Here is a 20656-nt window from a genome sequence, read left to right on the forward strand (position 1 = left end):
GTTGCTATCATCCCCACTTTCACATAGAGTTTTGATATTCAGTATACTTAAATCTGGTAGTAGCTTTAAACAATTATTCAGGAAAAGTTAATAGTACCCTGCTGATTAGGGATTCAATAACACCTACACTAAGTGTACACCATTCTGAATGAACAGACAACACAGGCATAACTCATTAAAAACTTAGTATTTCCCCCTAGTTATAGCATATTATGAAAAGACCGTACAGCTAAAAGAGGAGGTGGACTCTTGTATCTGAACAACATCAATGTTGAACTATTTAACATAGAAATCCCTGCATTTAATAATGCAGAGATCCTACTTGCTAAGGTAAGACTAAATGCACAAAAACAGCTAAATATCTTAGGATCATATATCCCTCCAGGAGATAACATCAAAACCCTAGAATCTCTTCTCCAATGGACATCAGAAACCCTCCCCCATGAAACTATTATACTAGGCGACTTTAATATTGATTGGGCCTCACTTAAATCACCCCACCCCTCAAATCATATTAACCTTTACGGATTGTCACAGCTTATAGAAACCTCTACTAGGCTAGACAAAACCTCAGAAAAAGAATCAATACTAGACTGGATTCTCACTACTCGCCCATCTTTCACCCATAATTTCGGTACACTACCTGACACTCTAAGTGACCACCTCCCAACCTTCTTCATCAAAGACTAAACTAAACTCACCTAGAACTAGCTCTCTTAAACAAATCAGATACACTAAAACTTCAGGGCTGACTACCTTAACACAGCCCTTAAACACTCTAACTGGTCCCCTCTTTTAACACTTCCTTTAGATGAAGCAGTTGAGTATTTCAACAATATCACACTAACACAGCCATATAGCCAATAATATTCAACTCAGAACTACCAGGAACAAAACAAATTTCAAACAAGCCAACTTCCACCTAGAACTCAAAGCTTGTAATTGGTCTTCTCTAAAATATTTACCTCTTGATGAGGCTGTTTCATACTTCAACAACAAATTCCTCCAAATTCTCAACCTCCATGCCCCCAAAAGACTAATAAAAACCAAAGCTAAGACTGCTCCCTGGTTATCTAAAGAAACCAAACAAAAAATGCTACTTAGAAATAAGACTTGGAACAAATGGAGATCTACCAAAAACCCAGCTGACCACATAATCTTTAAACAACTTAGAAACGAAACAAAGAAACTAATATTCCAAGATAAAAAAAATTACTATTGGGAATTCCAACGCTCTCAACGTCAAAATCCTCAAAAATTCTGGGCAGGTATCAACAAACTTCTTCACCCTGGCCATTCCAAAACACCAACTCCCTCTAACCTCACTCAAACTACACCCAAACAAATTGCTGACACTTTCAACTCATTTTTCTTAGACACTGTCACTACCCTGGCATCAACTTTATCTCCAAAATCCACTCAAGTACCTCACTTCCTTAATGATAAACCCCCCTCTTTCAAATTACAACCTGTCTCGACAGACCTCATCTATACCTTACTTACCAAACTTAAACCATGCACCCCCTCAGCTGACCTCATCCCAGCTGAGTACCTACAAATAGGAGCCAAAGCACTAGTCTTTCCTGTCTCCATTTTAATAAACCGAACTATAACTAAAGAAACTATTCCTACCCTCTGGAAGGTCTCTCACATCATTCCACTTCATAAGGGTGGTAACTCGAACGAGCTCTCTAACTTCTGTCCCATAGCTCTTCTTTCTCCACTAGCTAAAATCATGGAGAAATGTGTTCATAGGCAATTACTTGATCATCTCCTCCAAAACAATCTTCTAGCAGACTGCCAACATGGCTTTAGACCTCATCACAGTACCACCACTGCTCTATTATCATTCACTGACAATATTAATAAAAACCGGAACAACAACTTACTTTCCTCAGCTCTATTTTTAGACCTGTCAAAGGCCTTTGATATGGTTAACCATCCTCTCTTACTAAACATCCTGCAATCATTTAACTTAGACTCTCAGACTATCCAGTGGTTTAATTCCTACTTGGATAATAGACAACAAGCCGTACTTTGGGAAAATCACTTATCTTCTCGTCTTCCAATCAAAATAGGAGTACCACAAGGCTCAATACTTGGACCTCTCCCAAAATAGGAGTACCACAAGGCTCAATACTTGGACCTCTACCAAAATAGGAGTACCACAAGGCTCAATACTTGGACCTCTCCTTTTTTCCATCTTTATCAACAACCTATATCAGTCCATTCCAGACTCCATCTGTATTCAATATGCCGATGACTCTACACTGATATGTTCAGCTTCCTCCCCAACTGAGCTTCAAGTTACTACACAAAAAGTCTTTACAGCAGCCGAAAACTGGTTTCACCAATATTGCCTCTTACTGAACCCCAAAAAGACTAAATTATTACTTTTTACACCTACACAAAAATCATCTTCTTTTACATTTAACATAACTTCTAATAATGACACTGTAATATCCCCGGAACCCACTACCAAACTCCTTGGGGTCACAATTGACCACCATCTTAACTTTGATTCCCATATTAACTTAACCATCAAGTCAGTCAATAGAAAACTTGGATCACTCTATGGGCTTAAACCCTACCTCACAATCTTAGCCAGAAGCACTATAGCAAAAACACACCTACTCTCCACTCTTCTGTATGCCTCACCTATCTTTTCAAACTTATCTAAAGCTAATTACAATAAACTAGCAACAGCATACAATAATATAGCCAGATTTGCAACAGGAACCCCCTTTCATTGCTCTAATCTTAAACAATTAGGCTGGCTCGAACTTCATAATCAGATTGTACTTAAGCAATTAACCATCACCCACAAAATCTTCTATCAGCCTTCAAATACTACTATACTTAGCTCTCTTATTACACCTTATAAAAACATCTCTTCCTTACGCTCTGCCACCAAGCTTCTAGCAGACTCCTTCAAATCCAACAACAAAGCTGGGAATAGTCTATTTGCCAACTGTATTGCACCTGTCTGGAACAAACTTCCTAGGGAAATTACTGCAATGACCTCATTAAATACTTTCAAGAAGCATCTTATAATATGGCTAAATTCCCAATGGCTCTGCCCTTGTACTAACCCTGATTAAACTTTTTTCTCCTTTTCCATCTTCCACACTGTCTAATCTTAACTAACTTTCTTTAGCTGTTGTTTTCCATTTTACTAATAACGTGAGAGAGTGAGGAAAAAAAAAAATATATATATATATATATATATATATATATATTTTTTTTTTTACATATATATTTCTTTTTTCCTAACAATGTAATTACTTGTACATTTTATTCTTTTGTATAACAAGCATAATATCTGTTGTCCTTTTGTGGAGCTTTTCTCCCCGGGCCTCTACTGAAAATGGACATGTATCCAGCTAGACTAGCCCGGTCAACAAATGTAAAATAAATAAAAAAATAAAATAAATATCTTCTTAGGCCTTCTCACCCAACTTGCTCCACCAACACAGATCCGCACTAAAGCCATCTGTGCGTCATAGCTTACCAAGAGCACTAGACAACTTATGAAACAAAGGGACAAAGCATGGGTCACCTGGCACAAAAACAAAACTACTCCTAATAGGCAAACATTCTTACAACTGACAAACAAAAATACTATAGTGAAATTCAAACTAAGCGTAATACCAACCCAAAAATGTTCTGGGCCGCTATAAACAGTGTTCTCCAACCAGGTAAATCACCAACTCTTCATCTAAACATAGACACCACCTCTATAAACACAGCCACCCAATTCAATGAGTTCTTTACCAACTCTATATTAAAGCTGTCAACAGACCCACACTCCTCAACCCCCATTGTAGTATATAACCCATCAAATAAAGCTAACTCCTTCACCCTTCAACTTGTACCAACTTACACCATCTATAGACACCTAACCAAACTTAAACCCACCACTTTAGCAGTAGACAAACTACCTGCCAAATTCCTACAAATTGCTGCCAAAGCCATTTCCTACCCAGTCTCTATAATCATTAACAGATCAGTCTCAGAACAAAAAGTGCCACTTCTCTGGAAAATCTCCTACATTATACCAATACACAAAGGGGGCAACTCCACTAACCTAACAAACTACCGCCCTATAGCTATACTTTCCCCACTGGCTAAAATACTGGAAAAATGTATCTGCACCCAGGTCCCTAATACATCTCCTCTCCAACAATCTTCTTGCCGAAATTCAACACGGATTCCGCCCCAACCATAGTACTACCACTGCACTCATCCATTTTAGTAACCTAGTAAATATGCAATGCAACAACAGCCAACTAGTGTCTGCAGTTTTCCTTGAATTATCAAAGGCGTTTGATACAGTCTCCCATACAAAACTAATAACATCACTCTCAGAATTAAAACTAACTAATCCCACTATATTATGGTTTCAAGACTATCTCTCCCAATGCCAACAAGCTGTTCAGTGGAAAAACTCCCTTTCCCCCCTACTTCCTGTAAAACTAGGAGTACCCCAAGGATCAATCCTAGGACCTCTACTTTTCACTATATTTACAAATAATCTTCACAAAGCCGCCCCTCTAGCAAACCTGGTTCAATACACTGATGACTCCACCTTAATCTGCTCTGCCCCCACCCTCCAACAACTTCATATCAAGACCCAAGAAGCCTTTACATCCATTGAAACCTCGCTAACAAACTGCTAGCTAATACTACATCCTAAAAAGACCCAACTTATGCTCTTTCATCCTTCCAAAGCAGCAGCACATTCTCCCCCATTCTCTGTTTCTCAGATAATACCCCTATCTCCCCCATCACACAAACCAAATTACTAGGGGTCATTATTGACAATAATATGAAATTTGACAAACACATAGCTCATACAATAACCAAAATCAACAAAAAACTAGGTACTCTTTACAGATGTAAAAACTTCCTAACCAGCAACAGTAAAGTTACCTTAGCTCGTACCCATCTTCTCTCTACCTTACTGTATGCTTCTGCTGTTGAAATTAATCTAAACAAGAGCGATTTAAACAAGCTATCAGTATGCTACAACTAAATAGCAAAATTTGCCACAAACTCCTCCTACCGCACCCACCACTGTCAGGCCCTAAAACAGCTTTCCTGGCTGGAACTCCCTAACACCTTAGCTCTAAACCATCTTCTTCTAGCTCACCAAATACTGTACCAACCTGACAAAACTACAGCCTTACAAGACCTGATCATTCTCTAGTCCAATAACCGAGAACTTAGATCCATTAACACGGCACTAATCACAATCTCCAAAAGCCATTACGGCTCTGGTGACTCCCTGTATTCTAGCAACATTGCCTAGACTTGGAACTCCCTACCACTACAAATCAGGTTACAACCTAATAAAACCATCTTCAAAAAAGAGCTTATTTCCCACCTAAACAACTCCTGGACATGCAACTGCCTAGCACCTGGCTGGCATACTCTAACTTATTTCCCCTACCCACTATCCAACCTCTTCTTTAAAACTCCCACAGATGCACTATATATTATCACACGTTACTTGTAACTGCCTAGCACCTGACTGACATATTCTGATTCCTTTCCCCTACCCACTATCCAACCTCCTCTTTAAAACACCCACAGATGCACTATATATTATCACACGTTACTTGTAACTGCCTTGCACCTGGCTGACATATTCTAACTCCTTTCCCCTACCCGCTATCCAACCTCCTCTTTAAAACTCCCACAGATGCACTATATATTGTCACATGTTACTTGTAACTGCCTAGCACCTGGCTGACATATTCTAACTCCTTTCCCCTACCCACCATCCAACCTCCTCATTAAAACTCCCAGAGATGCACTATATATTACCACGTTACTTGTAACTGCCTAGCACCTGGCTGACATATTCTAACTCCTTTCCCCTACCCACTATCCAACCTCCTCATTAAAACTCCCAGAGATGCACTATATATTACCACACGTTACTTGTAACTGCCTAGCACCTGGCTGACATATTCTAACTCCTTTCCCCTACCCACTATCCAACCTCCTCTTTAAAACTCCCACAGATGCACTATATATAACCACATGTTACTTGTAACTGTCTAGCACCTGACTGACATATTCTGATTCCTTTCCCCTACCCACTATCCAACCTCCTATTTAAAACACCCACAGATGCACTATATATTATCATGTTACTTGTAACTGCCTAGCACCTGGCTGACATATTCTAACTCCTTTCCCCTACCCACTATCCAACCTCCTCTTTAAAACTCCCATACATGCACCATATATTATCACACATTACTTGGCTGCCTACTCCCCACTGCCCCATGCCACTAACTCTCCCCTAGACTAAGTTGAAAAGCTTTCCCTTAAAATGTCAATGCACCTCATATGAACTTCTCTATATTCTCCTCCTTTTTTATCTTTTCCTTTCTTGTCTTATCTGCAGTACATCTTCAAGATTATCTTTACTAAACATACTGTATGAACAACAGTCAAATGTTACTACCTGCTATACTTTTAACTGTACGTCTAAACCACAATGCTCATGTAAATATCTTATGCCATCATATGTTATTATCTGCTATATTTTTATAAGTGAATGTGTAAACCACAATGCTCATGTAAATATCTTATGCCATCATATGTTATTATCTGCTATATTTTTATAAGTGAATGTGTAAACCACAATGCTCATGTAAATATCTTATGCCATCATATGTTATTATCTGCTATATTTTTATAGATTAGTAGGTTCATAGATTAGTACTAAGCTAACTGCCCTTGTGAGCCATTTCAAGCCTAGTCAATTATCCCTTGTGAGACTCAAACCCTGCACCTTGTGTTTGCAAGGCAAACACCTTAACCATTAGGCCACCCTCGTGTAAACCACAATGCTCATGTAAATGTCTTATGTATAGTATGTTAGTAATTGTTCTGGAGCTTTTTTTCCTGGGCTTCCACTGAAAATGGACAGCTCTGTGCAGTTGGACCTCCCTAGTAAGCAAATGTAAAATAACTAGATAAATAAATAGACTCACACCTTCTTCCTCCTAATTTTAGTTTCCCTACTGATTTTCTTGCAGCTTTAAATATTAACAGGGATTCGTAAAGGTTACCACAAACTGTAGACTATGTGTACACAGTGTAATCTTTCTGAGTGACTAGAAAACACTAAAAATGTGGTAGGGATGTTCTTGAATACATGTCGTATCGTGCACACTTAGTGTAGGTGTTATTGAATGTGGCTCAGAAATCTTACGTTTTTACAGTGCATTTCACATCATGTTTAATCTCTTGCATCACAAGTTATAATGTATTTTTTTTTATTTGCATATTTTTCATTGTTTCTAAACTGCCAAAATCAGATTAGCACACTTGGCTTCCTTATACTTTAAAATGGACAAGACTCTGTGGCTAATTTCAGTTCCCTGATGTTAAACTCACTAATCACTGTATTTTGTAGGAAATCACTACCAGTGCAGTTTGTAACTCTGCACTGGCAATAATGCATTTTGTTTTCACAATTTTTCTTTTCTTCACTGGTTTACTGCAGAATTGGTATATATATGTTTGGGAACATGAAGTGTGGAGAAGGACCTGCCCCTTGGGAAAAAAAATGATTTTAGAATATTTTTTGTTAGGTTGTGTCTCTAATGATTTGAACTCTGTGAGCTAAGACTTAATTGAATTGAACATTGGAGACTCATAGGTGAAGCAATATTCAATATTTATTGAGTTTGTTTGCTCAGGCTAAAACTAAACTGTGGCACTACTTGAACTGATAGTATCATGTTTAAAAGTGGGTCCTGAGCTAAGCATTTGAACCCCACTAATTCAGTGTCGAGGATCTAAAACATTTAGCTAAGAGGGGCTGTAATAGTTTCATAGATATATATTGGGCTAATGACCCCCCAGGGCCTTAATAAGTCTAGCCGTGCAATCCATCCCAATTGTATCCTATGTATCATGGTCATTTATTAGGAGGGGGTATGTTAGGAAGTTTCTAGAGGCAATGTGGAGAGGGTATGTTAGACAGAGGCATACAGTAATAGACAAACTATTAGAGACATGGAAGCTAGACCCAGGGTGAATTTCCAATTCCTGTCCATTAGTCAGGGTTACACTTAAGTAGGGTTAGGGACGGACTGTGCTTCACATGGATGGGGAGCCTGTTCCAGAGCATGGGTATCCTTTGAGACATATATCTGTCTTGTCAACATGTTTTATTTATGTCACAAGCAAAATGTAAATACTTGTATCTAGTGGTTCTGATGCTGTTGATTTTGCAGATGTGCAAAAGGTCCATCAGAACTAGATCCGTGGATGCTTTGTATTGAAGGCATAGATCGCCTCTCAGCAACCTGTAGAGTAGTATAGAGACAGGGGTATAAGATGATCCATAGAGGACAGTGTGTTTATACTATGGATTCTCCTGGTAAGGAATCTTAGTGGGCGTTCCAGTTATTGCATATGTATGGTCATGCACAAGCAGAAGGGAGAATTATACTCAATGATGGACCTGATAAAGATTGAATAAAGTAGTACTATGACTTTATTGCACCTGGATACCATGTCCTTACTTATAAGCTGGGTGACATATAATGATTTTCTTATTGCCTTGGCCACATGTTGGTCAAAGGCCAGATTACTGTCTACATATGTTCTTAGATCCCTGACTGTCGGGTCAGCTGTTAGTGGTATTTTATCAGTGGAGTAATTAGCATGGGTGGCAGTTTTCCCAAAAGACACTGTAATGCATTTCATGGCAATGAGTTTTAGTCTGTGACTTTAGCACAAGTAATTTTTCTATATTAGACCATCTTGTAACATGTTTTTGTCATGGGGGGAATCTATGATAGCTCCCAATTTGAAGTAATCTGCAGACTTGGTCATCCAAAGGCCCTTGACATTAGCCTTTACTTCCAAGAAGTAGATGCCAAATAGGAGCAGTCCCAGCACTGAGCCCTGAAGTACTCTGCTGGTAACAGGTCTCTAAGTGGAGGTGGTATCACTAATCCTGACTTCCTGGGTCCTGTCTGTGAGCCAGCTGGCAATCCAGTGAGTTATGTAGGAGGTTATGCCTAGTTTGGTGAGTTTGTCAGCTATACCTGAGTGAGGTATTGTGTTGAACACCTTAACCAGGTCTAGGTAGATGGTATACACTGTTTTTCTCGCATCCATTGCCATGGTGACCTTCTCAAAGATGTCCACCAAGTTTAGTAGGCATGGCATTCCCTAGATAAAGCCAGACTGGGTTGGGTCTGGTGTCTGAAGGTTGCCTATATCTTTGTTGATGATTTCCATGTTAATTCATTTCATGGATTTGCATTTTACACTAGTCAGACTAATAGGTCTGTAGTTTCTGGGATTGATTGAAGGTCTAGTCTTGTGAAGTGGGATACTCATGCCAGTCCTCCATTCCTGTGGTACGAAGCCTGTTTTGAGGATCTAGTTGAAAACTGACCCAAGTGGTCGTGATAGATCATGTTTCAAGCTATTTGGGGCCCACTGAGGCTGTGGTTTTGGCCTTAGTGAGTGCCACCAGGACCTGCTCCCCGTTAATAGTTTGGGGGTTATGCTAGCAGGCATTTCATTGGGGGAGTGAAGTTTGAGCTGAATTTATTAGCCAGCAAATTGTCTATGTTGCTGTACTCAGTGAAGGTGGCATTATTGACCACCAGTTCGTCACACTGATGTGTGCTGCTTTTGAGGTTTCAGACATAGCCGTAGAAGGCTTTGTGGTTGTCTTTAGCTTGAGGCTATCTTGAACTTGTAATTGGCCTTGTTGAACTTAACTAGTCCTCTTAGTTTTCTGTTTAATGTAATTATATCATGATGGGAGTTGCTCTTCCTGATTTTAGCCATGACTTTTTTCCTTTTGTTATATACCCTATCAAGGTTAGAATTCTACCAGTTTTAGGTTTACTTCTAGTAAGTACTGCAGCCTCTAGTAAGTAGTGCAGCCTCTGTGCAGCCATTTATGTGGTGGTACAGGGTCTGTATGAACAATTCCGTATAGTTTGCTGTGAACTCAGAATTGGGAGGGGCATTGAATTTTGACAAACTATCACTTGATTGGATATAGTTTGCTTTGGAATAGTTCTGAACTGTTACAAGGTTTGCTGGGGTTACCAAGTTGAATTTGATTTCAAAGGAGACAGCTTTGTGGTTAGACCTCATCACAGAGGATGTAACACTGGAGAAGGGGTGCAGCCCTCTCCCTTATTGGTGAGGACCAGGTCCAGTATGTTTGAACCTGTGGTAGGTGTGGGTACTGTCTAGTCAAGGGTGTTTGTGTTAATAGGAATCATGTCTGTGAGTATGAGGTAGTACATGTTTTCCACTCTAAAGAGGGATAGTTAAAATCTGTCATGAATAGGGTATTTGGTTTAATGGTGAGTATCTCCAGTAGATCTAGGTACAAGCTATGGGATTTTAGGGACATAGAAGGTGACCTGTGGCTTGCTAGACTATGGTGTGGAAATTTGTCTATGGTGATATGCATGTGGCTAAATTCCAGGGCATCATTTGTTTATTTTTATTTATTTCAAAAGACAGAAACCCAGACAGGGCAGCTAAAATCCCAACTGAAGTTGCAGAATGCTTATTCAAGCCAAAAAAATCAATCCAGGAGTAATCCAAGTGCAAAACACAGCTTTATTAAATCCACATAAAACAGATCTGTTTTATGTGGATTTAATAAACCTGTGTTTTGCACTTGGACTATTTCTGGCTTGATTTTTTTTTTTGCTTGAATAAGCATTCTGCTAATTCAGTGAGGATTTTAGCTGTCCTGTTTTGCACTTGGACTACTCCTGGATTGATGTTTTGGCTTGAATAAGCATTCTGCAACTTCAGTGGGGATTTTAGCTGCCCTGTTTGGCTTTCTGTCTTTTGAGCTAGTTTTTCTTTGTATTTTTTTTTGTTTGTTTTTAATTTATTTCACATTTGTTAACTAGGTTGGTCCAGCTGAGTTACAAAAAAAAAAACATTTTCAGTGGAGACCCGAGGAGAAAAGCTCCAATAACATCTACAGCAATAAAAAATAAAAGAAACATTATACATAAGATGAAATAGAGTGCAAACTGAAATGCTGGTATACATCCTGTTTAACTAACGTAGAGTTATGCTCGTTGCTAATATAGATTGAGATTCCTCCACCTTTTGTTCCTGTTTGTACAGCTGACGGTCTAAATGTGTGGAAGGCACTGAAACCTTGCACTGCAGAGTACTTTCTGTGGATTTAAACAATGTCTTGTTAATGGCACAGATGTGTATATCCTCCAGCTTGAGAAGAGCTTGTAAGGTGTGTAGTTTGTTGCTTAAGTTCCAAGCACTGAGCAGTAACACCTTTAGATTTCTTTGATTTTATTTGCTATGTTGGTAGATTTTTCAATTTGGTATTGACTAAAAAAGGCTCCAAGGGGTGGATAAAGTTTTAACCAATGTTTGGAAGCCCTGGGGGAGACAGGTGCAGATCATCATTTCAAAAGCAAAGTGATCAGTTAACCATGTCTGCCCATGCTAACAAATATGGAATTCCCCTGGAGAGACACCAGAAATTAAGCCAATTATTGAAGTCAATTATGTTTTGTTTGTACTGTGGCATCATCCATGGTGAAGGTAGAATGCTGCTCAATGGAAGGCACATACCTGCCTGAGATACATATTCAGATAGATCAACAGTGTTTCTTTTAATGTAGTCCAGGGAAGTATGTCTCAGGTTGTTAATGCCCACATGGACTATGATTAAAAACATAGTGGTACCTGTGGTGTAGTGACTTGAGTGTGTGCGTAACTTGGTGGATCCTGGTTCCAGATAAGCAACTAACCATTATCATCTCCTTGTTCAGTGTGGTGAGAGGGGCATCTGTGTGTCATACAATAGAGTCCCCCTATGATAAGAGTCCTGGGTAATGGCTTGGCTTACCTTATGGGCTTTGCCTGAGGGCGTTGCCATTTGTAGGCCTAGGAGGTCTTTGAGGTTTGAGAATTTTGCTTTTTTAGTGCCTCAGCATAGGTTGGCAATGTGTTTGGTGGACACTATATGTGGTGGATGTAGTGCATGTGCATGTTCTTGACAAACTTGTTTGTATGTGAATGTTTTGCCTGTAGTGATATTGTGTATGTGCATTCATCGCATACTGTGTTTGTTTTTTAAGGATTAAGTGGGTGCCTTTGTACATGAGACAATTGCTATATTGTCTCACGATGCCCATATCTACCAAGATGGCTATGGAGACATTTAGAAATTGCGTATCCATGTTGCATTAACAAAAGTGCTAAATAGGAATGGGCATATGCCTCCTTATCAGTAATTAAAAATGTATACTGGTGCAGCGGTAGCGTTGTTGCCTCACAGCAAGAGGTTCTCCCGTCCGATTCTCAGCTGGAGGGCGGGGAGTGCCTTCTGTGTGTAGTCTGCATGTCCTCCCCATGGTTGGGTGGGCGTTCGAAAGACATGCGTAAATGGGCATGCCTTCGTTGAAGGTTGAACGTCGAGCTGGCACCTCGACATTTGTGAAAAATCTACTGCCAATCAGTAGCGGACTGGAGTTCCGCTGTGGCGACCCCTAACTGGGAAAAGCCGAAAGGCAACAACAACTGTCTTATAGAATACTAAGCTTGCTAACACAGGTGAAGACATTCCTTATAAGGTACTGATCTTCTATCTACTGGAGTAAAGCTGAGACTCTGTAAGACAGCCAAAAGAAAAAAGACTGAAGGGATCCATGACCAGAGGAAGAAGTCTTCTGCTAAGAGGAGCACTCCCATTAAAGGCTTGTCATGACAACATATTGATTTTTGCAGGTGGTGGCAGGGCAGATGTTCTTCATGTTTCACTGTTGCAGTCATTACATTTGGGTAATCTGCTGGTAGGTTGCTCTCAGTCGGCCTGAATTCCAAAGTCTTGGGTCCTGTGTCAGTTGCTGTCTCCTCTTCCATGACGTCAGGTCGTCAGGGGTATAAAACATGCAGCCGACACCGTTTTCTTTAGTCTTTCTTGCCGCGCGGTGCCCAAAGCAGAAGCATTTCGCAAGTGCCGGTCAGCTGGCTACTGAAATATTCGAGTTTGAGTTTCAGAACTGAAGTCTTCAGTAAATCTAAGTACTCCTTTGGGGAAACTTATTTCTTGCTTTTTACTGATGTCAGAAAAAGTTAATAATTGTATTACTTGTGGGAAGCAAATACCTCATAAGGATTTCCATTTATACTGTATTCCTTGCCTAGGCCGTGATCACAACGTGCCTGGCTGTCAGTTTTGTGCTAGATTTAACCAACGCACTATTAAGCGTCGGTATATTTTTGCATCAAAGTATTTTGGAAACAGATTTAACTACCCAGAAATGTCGTCGGATAGCAATCCGACTACCGGAGTACATAAAAAACGCAAAGAAAAGGACAGAGAAAGGCAGTCGAGATCCAAAACCGACGAAGAAGCTTCTCCTAAGCCAGTCGCCAGTTCGCCAGTACTCAGTGAGGCGCTTTCGCAGCCCCTGGTACCCACTACCTTTGAGTTGCAGGCCTCTACCGACACCCATGTGGAGTCCGGCATGCCGCAAGATACTCAAGGTATTGGACCAATGGATGTATCCCCCTTGGATGGGTCCGGAGCTGCTGAGCAGGCACCAGCTTCTGAGGGTTTATTCAGACCTCAACATTTGCATATCAAACCGACGACAGCTGCAAAACCAAAGACAAAAGCAACTTCTAAAACTGAAAAACTGACGCATGACCCACGTGCACAGGCCTCTATTTCTAAAAAACAGATGATCAAAATGGTTGAAGACCTTATTACCTTGATCAGGGGTACCCATCACCCTCCCTATAAGAGGCCTAGGCAAGGCACTTACTATGAATATTCAGATCAGGTTTCTATTTCTTCTGATTCCTCTTCTGATCAGGACTTATCTATACCTCCCTATGAGGATTCTGATGCTGAGGAGTGTATTCCATCTGCATCTCCTCCTGAGGATTATTCATTTGGAGAAACCTTGCATACTTTGAGGGAGCATTTTCACTGGGAGAGTCAAGACTTCTCAGAATCAAAAAAGAGGCTCAGAGATTTCCTTCTTCTCCCTCAGCACAGGCCTTTAACCATTCCTCCTGTCCTAGTCATTGTGGATGATGTGTTTTCGGAGTCGAGCTTGACCCCTGACTCCTTACCTCCAGCTCCCAGTAAGCCTGACAGATATTACAGGGTCCCTGACTCACATAAATTTTTATTTAGAAACCCTGCTTCTGATCCTGAAGCTATTTCTTAGGGTCCAAATGGAGTTAAGGCCTCGACAGCAAAAAATCCTACCCCCCCGACAGAGATTCAAGAGCACTGGACAGATGGGGAAAAAAGGTTTATACATCTGCAACCTTGGCAATCAGGGCCTTAAACTGTCAATTTCACATGCTTAAGTACCAACAACATGTTATGGGATTGCTGAAACAGAAAATGATGTTGATTTCAGAATGTGCAGAAAATAAAGAATTGCAGGAATTATTGCATGCAGCTGAACAAGTAGGAAAGCATACTTTGCAATGTGGGTTTGATTCCTTAGAGGCCTCCTGCAGAGCCACAGTTACTGGATCTGTGATTAGGAGGCATGCCTGGTTAAAGGAACAAAATTTGCCTGATCATGTTAAAGCTGAACTGCTAGATGCACCTTTACAGCATGATTCTCTGTTTGGTATTAAGGCAGAAGAGGTTTTAAAGAAAATGGAAGACAAAGCTAAGTCTATGCAAACTGTTACGAAGACTTCTTACAAGTGCAGCCACCAAGATTCAGTAGACACTGGCCTACAAAAATTGGTCCTTTCCTGTGTCAGACAGAGCTCAAAGGGGCAAATCCAGACGCCCTAAGGGTTCCAGATACCAGGCGCAAGATTCATACAGGTCAAAGCAATGGGGCGCTTCCACCTCCAAATCTGGAGGAGATAAAGCGCAAACCTACAGAAAGCAATCCCAATGACTTCCCTCTGCCTACACCAAGCACTTATCTTTTGGCAGCACGCATAGGGGGAAAATTAGCACTTTTTGCTCAAAATTGGCAGTTAATAACCCAGGACAAGTGGGTACTAAACATCGTATCACAGGGATACGGATTCCATTTCCACACTCTGCCAATGGCAAATGGTTGGCCAGATCTGCCAAAAAATCAATGGGCAGAGGCACAGAAACAGGTTACGTCCCTCATGGATATGGGGGCCATTCAGATAGTACCAGAACAGGAAAAAGGTCAAGGTTTTTACTCAAGACTGTTCTTGGTACCCAGAAAGGACAAGGCCTGGTGGCCAATACTGGATTTATCGATTTTGAACACATACCTGGACATTCCAAAATTCCAAATGCTGACTTTGCAGCAGCTTCTGCCCATGCTGGGCAAGAATGCTTGGCTGGTGACTTTAAACCTAAAAGAGGCATACCTGCATGTCCCAATAAGATAATCGTGCAGAAGATACCTCAGATTCAAGGCTGGCTTAATGCATTACCAATTCTCTGCACTGCCCTTTGGCTTATCTACTGCGCCCAGGGTCTTTACAAAGTGCCTGGCACCAGTAATTGCATTTTGCAGACAAAGAAGTATACAAATATATCCTTACTTAGATGACTGTCTCATTCAAGCAGAGAACAAGGACACACTTCTTTGACACCTGGCATTTGTGAAAAGGCTTCTAACATGCCTAGGTACACAATAAACGAAAAGAAATCACAACTGGTACCCTCTCAAAAGATAACATTCCTGGGTGCAAGCTTGAATACAACTGCCAAGATGGCTTACCTCACGCCAGACAAGCAAAGGCAACTGACTACTTACTTCAAACTGATGGCAACAAAAACCCAGTCTTCTGCAAGACAAATTCTGTAGGCACTGGGCTTCATGGCATCCTGCATCATACTGATTCCATATGCAAGACTGCATATGAGGAAACTTCAATGGTACCTAAAAAGTTTATGGAGTCAACATTCTCACAGTCTGGAAACAATGATTCCTTTCATTCCCTACCTGCAACAGGAGTTAATATGGTGGGCAAAGGCATGTCACCAAAACATGGGACGGCCCTTCACTCTACCCCCTGCCAGCCAAACCTTAACAACAGATGCATCAGATTATGCCTGGGGGGCCCACATGGCAGGAAGATGCATTCAGGGCATATGGACACCATAACAAATGCATCTACATATCAACCAGAAAGAGATGCTAGCTGTTCCAAATGCCCTAACAACCTTCAAGGACTTACTTCATCCAGGACAACTATTGATAAAGACAGACAACACCACAGTCATGTGGTATATAAACAAACAAGGGGGCACACACTCATACCCCCTTTGCAGATTAACAATGGCACTGTGGGACACAGTTTGACCTATCAAATACATCTTCAAGTTCAATTCCTGCCAGGAAAACAAAACAGAAACAAAAAAGCAGAAACCTTATGGATCCTCACGAGTGGAAACTAAATCCACAAGTGTTCAGCATGATAACAGAGAAATGGGGGAGCCCAGACATAGATCTATTTGCCTCTCCTCAAAATTATCAATTGAAAAGATTCTGCACAAGGACTTATCACAGACAAGCATGGAAAGTGGACACCGTATCCTTCAGTTGGAAAAACTTATCAGTTTACGCCTTTCCTCCTCTGCTTCTTTCCCCAAGGTCCTCCTAAAAGTCAGACAAGAGAAACCAAAGATGATACTAATTGTCCTGGACTGGCCCCGCCAACACTGGTACCCAATCCTAAGGAACTTGTCTCAATACCCAGCTTGGACCTTGCCTCAAAGACCACAACTACTGTCCCAGTAAAACAATCAGATCATGCACAATCAGCTACAGACCCTGAACCTGGCAGCATGGCTGATCACGTAGACATACAAACAACACCTCTCAGTATAGCTGTAATGGATGTCATTTCGGAAGCCAGAAGGTCTATTACTAGAAAATCTTATGCTGACAAATGGAAGAGATTCTGTGCTTGGAATCAAGCACAAGGAACTGATACAGCAGAACCAAATATTCCTCAGATATTGCAGTACTTAACTGAGATGCTTGACAAAGGCTTATCTTTCTCATCAATTAAAATCCATGCCTCTGCCATTTCGGCTCATTACAATATAGAGCCACCAATCTTTTCTCATCCTTTACTAAAGCAGTATCTTAGAGGAGCCAAAAATTTAAGGCCTCCTAGAAGATCACCATTGCCTGCATGGGACCTCAATTATGTGTTGGAAAAGCTCACCCTGCCTCCATTTGAACCAGCTGCTACCACTGATATAACGTTCTTATCATGGAAAACAGCTCTGCTACTAGCAATTACTTCAGCAAGAACAGTTTCAGAGCTACAGGCCCTCATGGCTGTTGAGCTTTTTATCATATTCTACCCAGACAGGGTGTCTCTGAGGACAAATCCTACTTTTATGCCTAAGGTTGTTTCCAGTGTGGCTGTTTATCAAACAATTCATCTGCCAACCTTTTATCCAAATCCGCAGAACAAGGGGAAGAGAATTCTGCATTCCTTGGACGTACACAGACAGCTAAGATTCTACTTGAGCAGGACTAAAGCTCTAAGAAAAACTGAGCAATTACTAGTGGCATATGCTACAGGATCAGAAGGCAAGGCTATTTCAAAGCAGACAATTTCAAAGTGGATAAGCCACTGCATCCGTTTCTGCTATTTACACCATGGTAAACCTGAGCCCAAGTGCATTAGGTCTCATTCCACCAGAGCTGCAGCTACTTCAGCAGCCTTTCTCAGGGGAGTACCAACCAAAGACATTTTAGAGGCTGCTACTTGGAGTTCTGTTCACACCTTTACAAAGCATTATCATTTGCCTCTCTACTCTAAATCCAGGGCAGGCTTTGCCACTGCAGTTCTGCAGGGCCTTATAGCCGCTCCTAATGCTATTTAGCTCCAGCCTCCCAACCATAGCTTTGGGATTCTAGCCAAATGTATTGACTGCAACAGTGAAACATGAAGAGCATAGTACAGTTGTGTACACTTACCATAAATGTAGATGTTCGAGTGTATTCACTGTTGCAGTCCAGGTTACCCTCTTGCCCCATCCCCCTATCATTCTGGAGTTTATCTTTCCTTCTCTATCTTCTACAACCTATGTGGTGTATTTGCTTGTAGATGAAGGTAAACTTTATATTGATGCATATGTATGTATGTATATATATATTTTTGCTACCTTTTTGGGGGCACCTGACATCGGGGGCAAGAAAAACTAAAGAAAATGGCATTGGCTGCATGTTTTATACCCCTGACGACCTGATGTCATGGAAGAGGAGACAGCAACCAATGCAGGACCCAAGACTTTGGAATTCAGGCCAGCAGATTACCCAAATGTAATGACTGCAACAGTGAATACACTCGAACATCTACATTTATGGTAAGTGTACACAACTGTACTATATTTTGCATTCTGCTCTCCCTTGAAAGAGATAATTTGGGACAGCTATGGATAGTTCCACATAAGGAATTATTAGCACGAGCTGACCTCCAGCAATACCCACATATCTGTTTGTCCACTGGTATTATGATCATTACCAGTTAGAGATTTCCCATACAGTGGGATTTTTTTTCTGTACAGAGAGGTTTCTACACACACATACTAAGCAGGCATGCAGTTTTGAGTATGGACAGGTTGGGTAACAGCTATTGCTGCTTGTTTTTTGACTTGTAGAGCTTTTACTTAAGAGCAGTGTAAGCTGGCTAATCAGTTTTACAATAACAAGGATGCAACCATTAGATCAGTGTTGCTTGCAATAGACTGCTTAGAGTATACACTTTTTATGGCTAAGAAAGGTTCCTTGTATTCTTGGGCTGAGTTTTATATTCCTAGATGTGACGATTTCATGTCTATGATTTCAGACTCATGCCATTACTTATGGAATGGAGTAACCTCATCCAGGTTGATCGTTTCCTCCCTAGTTGCCCTTGATCCATGAAATTATTTTGTAATTTTCTGTGAGGTCCAGGATATTTTCATCTCATTTAGTGGAGGTTGGGAGGCCTTTGTTATTTCAGTCCTCAAGTAGCCATGTCTAGATTCTGATTGCCTTGATAACTTTTGCTCTTTTTCTAATCTGCTATGCCTTGGCAAAGTTATTGGGATGGTTCGGTATGCACAGCCTGAATCTCATTTATATATATTCATAGATTAGAAGCTTCATTGCTGTAAGCCTATTTTGGGCAATGTAGTGGTGCAGGGGTTAATGTTGTCACTTAACAGCAAGAGGTTCCCCGGTTCGATTTTCGACTGAGGTGCCTTCTGTGCAGAGTCTGGGGTTAGTGCCCACAGCCGTCCTGGATATGGGCAGTCATCACTAAATGCTATCTAGGGTATTGACTAGTACTTCTATTGTATTACATTAGGTTGAAATGTCTAGGCTTAAAATGACCTCTGGGTCAATAGCCTAGTAATCTCCTATGACTCTGCATGTCCTCCTTGCATTCACCGTAGGTTTCCTCCGGGTGTTCTGGTTTCCTTCCACATTCCAAAGACAACTGTCCTGAGCATTTCTCCCCAGACCTGTGCTGAAAATGGGCTCTGTCCCAGTCGGATTTTCCCAGTAAACAAATATTAAATAAACAAATGTTAAATAAATAAATAAATGAATATTTGCTGCTATTCATATGCAGATCAAGGGAGCCACTACATCACATGCATGTCAGTCTTTTATCATGTGGTACTGTCATCACTTTAACGAATGCCTCATGATTCAGAAGGTAATATCTGTCCATAGCAATCCCATACCTTTCCATTACATAACAGAATTGGATCCTTTGTGGCATTTTGGGTAAGGTCTGTTATGACTATCGATGAATGTACATAGACTTTAGCTGTTTATGAGCTCATGGATCCTCCATTAGACTAATTTACACACTTGCTGTACTACTGAGACTGCTGTCATCAGGGTGGTAAACAATCTTCTTATGGCAAGATATTAATGCCATTATTTTGTTTTGGTCCAGCTTAATCTGTTAGTGGTATGTGACACTATTGGCTGTAGTATCTTAATCAAGCATCACCACTCCTATTATGGTCACTTCTTTACAGCCCCAAACAGCTTTGCTTCTTACTTGTTGGGCCATACCCAGAGGGTTCTATCAGGTAATATCTTCTTTTACTAATACAGTTTGGCGTGTGAAGCACAATAGGACTTGATCTTGAGGCCACTATTATTTACAGTGTTTCTGCTGCCTCAGGAGACATTATTAGAAGGATAGGGTAGTCTCACCAGAGTTATAAAGATAACTCCCAGATAAGTTTGTCCTTCTGTCAGGATAACATGATGGGTGTCTATTCCCTTATAGACAACGTAGAAAAAATAGTCACATTTTTGTTATAGGTTGAAATACAATATGTGTAAAACTGTAGATGTTATGTAGTCCTATCTCGCCTACATTCTTACCCATGGGTTCGGAGCCGAATATCGGCTCCGACTCAGCCTATTTACTAGCTCAAAAGTCTATGATTGGCTGGGCTAAGAGGTTATCCCATAGTACACTGCTTCGCATCCCCAGATCTCGTTTGCCGCTTGTAGAGCTCGGACGTGGTCTCGCTTGGCTGTGGCTAAGTACTCTTTTTGACTTATTTCTCTTCAGAAATTGGTTGCTTCATACTTCAAAAGCTATTTTAATAGCTATTCTTGCTGCGGTAGTTGTGTTTGTGTGTTTAGCAGTGTTT

General features: G+C 40.8%; 1 protein-coding gene across 1 annotated transcript in view; it reads left to right on the plus strand.

Moving 5' to 3' along the window:
* LOC122814803 (vacuolar protein 8-like) overlaps positions 1 to 20656 on the plus strand; it is a 988388-nt gene that overhangs the window by 561562 nt on the left and 406170 nt on the right. The window lies entirely within an intron of this gene.

The sequence above is a fragment of the Protopterus annectens genome, chromosome 1.part1, assembly GCF_019279795.1.
Source record: "Protopterus annectens isolate FY-2018-M chromosome 1.part1, PAN1.0, whole genome shotgun sequence".
Classification (NCBI taxonomy): Eukaryota; Metazoa; Chordata; order Ceratodontiformes; family Protopteridae; genus Protopterus; species Protopterus annectens.